Source organism: Sapajus apella, unplaced genomic scaffold (assembly GCF_009761245.1).
Source record: "Sapajus apella isolate SASKATOON/1434 unplaced genomic scaffold, GSC_monkey_1.0 scaffold6580, whole genome shotgun sequence".
NCBI classification, from domain to species: domain Eukaryota; kingdom Metazoa; phylum Chordata; class Mammalia; order Primates; family Cebidae; genus Sapajus; species Sapajus apella.
The window spans coordinates 1,063-3,716 of NW_022443504.1; the positions used below are offsets into that span (position 1 = coordinate 1,063).

The 2,654-nt window shown below is 50.5% G+C and overlaps 1 pseudogene; it reads left to right on the top strand.

The window, feature by feature from the left end:
• The first annotated feature begins 254 nt into the window (after positions 1-254).
• On the top strand, positions 255-2,493 carry LOC116548055 (annotated as a pseudogene).
• Positions 2,494-2,654: the final 161 nt, after the last annotated feature.

Here is a 2,654-nt window from a genome sequence, read left to right on the forward strand (position 1 = left end):
TGAGCCGAGATTGTGCTGCCCTCCAGTCTAGGCTACAGAGGGAGATCCTGTCTCAAGAAAGAAGAAAACATCATTTGTCCAGCACCCCTGGAGAACCATGATACCTGGCGTTTTACGGTACCCGGCAAGGTGCAGGTGAAGCTGAGGCTCCTGGGTGTTGAAACCCATCTTGTGTGGGGCAACTCAGGCCCCGGGGTTGGCTCTTGTTGGCATGGCCCTGGCCCATCCAGACCTGCATCTCTGCCATCCTGCAGGTGATCAATGTTGGTGGGACAAAGAGGCGGACCCTGCTGGAGTACAAGCTCCCATACATTTTTGGGTTCATGCTGCTGGGAGACTTCATCTACTGCACTGACTGGCATTGCTGCGGCATTGTGCAGGTGCACAAGGTCAAGGCCAGCCGGGACATCATCATTGACCAGCTACCCGACCTGATGGGGCTCAAAGCCCGCGAATGTGGTCAAGATAATCATTGAGTTTGGGGGGCCCCAATTTGTGGTTCAGCTGTGCAGACTTGCATGAGGAGGAAGTGACAGGTCCCAACCTGGGCATAAGTGTCGAGCCCTGGGGAAGGGCTGGAGAGGGAAGATGACAGTCTCTGGTTAAGGACAGATGGGAACAGACCAAGGGTGTTGATTAGGGAGTGGTTGTAGATCAGAAATTTTGGTTACAATGGTTAGAAAGTGGCTCACATGGCCAGGCAAGGTGGCTCACACCTGTCATCCCAGCACTTTGGGAGGTTGAGGCAGTAGGATCACTTGAGCCCAGGAATTTGAGTGACTCCCTTGGGCAACATAGAGAGACCTTATCTCTACCAAAAAACAACAACAAAAAAAATTAGCTGGGCTGGTGGCACATGCCTGTGGTCCCAGCTTTTTTTTTCTATTTTTGTTTTCTTTTATTTTTTTAGAGACAGGGTCTCACCATTTTGCCAAGGCTTGTCTTGAACTCCTGACCTCAGATGATCCACCCACCTCGATCTCCCAAAGTGCTGGTATTACAGGTGTGAGCCACTGCACCCTGCCGGTCCCAGCTTCTTAGGAGGTTGAGGTGGCAGGATCACCTGAGTCTGAAGGCAGAAGTTGCAGTGAGCTGAGATCATGCCACTGCACTCCAGCCTGGGTGACAGTGAGACCCTGTCTCAAAAAAAAAAAAAAATTCACTATCCACCGTGGAAGGTGAGACTAACCTATGAGTGATTGTTCAAAGAACAAAAAATAAACCCCAGAGAGAAGACAAAAGGGTGCATCCATGGGGCTGAGACTCAAAGCCGAGAAATTGGCCACCTTCTTCCCCCTCCACTCTCACCCATGATTTACTGAAGGAGATGGGAAAATGATTTTTTTTGGCTTAAATATTTAACACTAAATTAAAGCCAATTTTAGTAGCACTTCGGATGAGGAGTGAAATTAACAAACTGGCCAAAAAAATAAATGAACACTTTCTGTACTGTGTGAAAAAGAGGCAGCTTTGGCTATGCTGGGTAAGTGTGAGTTTTCAAGGTTGCTGGGAATGTCTGAGTCGGAGGAAGGGCCTAGGTGGGACTCTCAGGAGCTGAGGCCGAGGGGCGACTTGCCCAGTCACTGCCCAAGGGGTCACTGTGTTCTTCCTGGGTCAGAGCACAGGCCAGGAGGCGGGATCACTAGGCTGGCTCTCTTGCCAAGCTGCTTCCTTATCATGCTGCCTTCAACAGTCTCTCTGCACTTCAGTTTCCTCTAATGAAAAATAAGTATGAGAATAGCTCCTACCTCCAAGGTGGATGGAGTGAGTTCAGACAGGTGACTCCCTGGGACCAGTGCCTGGAGCCTGACAGGGTCCTGTCACAGCCTGCACTGCTGTTACTGTTATTGACCCAAGGCTGTACTTCAAGAGAACTTGGTTGCTGTCATCCAGGCGTTCTCCTACCGTGCCCACCTACTGTCTGTGTTTGATGTGTGGTGGGAATAAATCTGTGCATGTTGGAGCTTCTGGCACATCCTGGCTTTCAGGTCAAATGTGCATGTGTGTTTGCGGGTGGAGCCCGGCCACAGAATGATCATCACAACCCAACTCAGCCCTGAGGTCAAACCTGACCCGGGAGTGAGTCCTGAGCTCGGCACCCTGAGCCACACAGCTCACAGTGGCATTCACTGTGTGGCTTTGTGGCGCCCTTTCCCTGCTGAGCTGTTGGTATTAAGATTGGGGCCTGTGTGTTCGCTTCCAGGAACCAACCTGTGTGCTGATGAGAATGGCGGGTAGAGTCGCCTGTACTTCTTTATGCCACACTCCACCCGGTGTGGCTGCCCCATTGGCCTGGAGCTGCTGAGTGACATGAAGACCTGCATCGTGCCTGAGGCTTTCTTGGTCTTCACCAGCAGAACCCCCATCCACAGGATCTCCCTCAAGATCAACAACAATGACATGGCCATCCTGCTCACAGCCTTCAAGGAGGCCTCAGCCCTGGACTTCGACGTAGCCAACAACCACATCTACTGGATGGACATCAGCCTGAAGGTAGCATGGCCAGGACATGCACACGTGCAGCCTTTATGGGAAAACATTGCCTCTGTTTCTGCCTCAGGGACTTCAGACTTATTTTTTTAAACACAATAATATTTATTGTAACTTGATTCAAGCCAATCAAATATGAGCAACCCTATTAAAAAATAGATGAT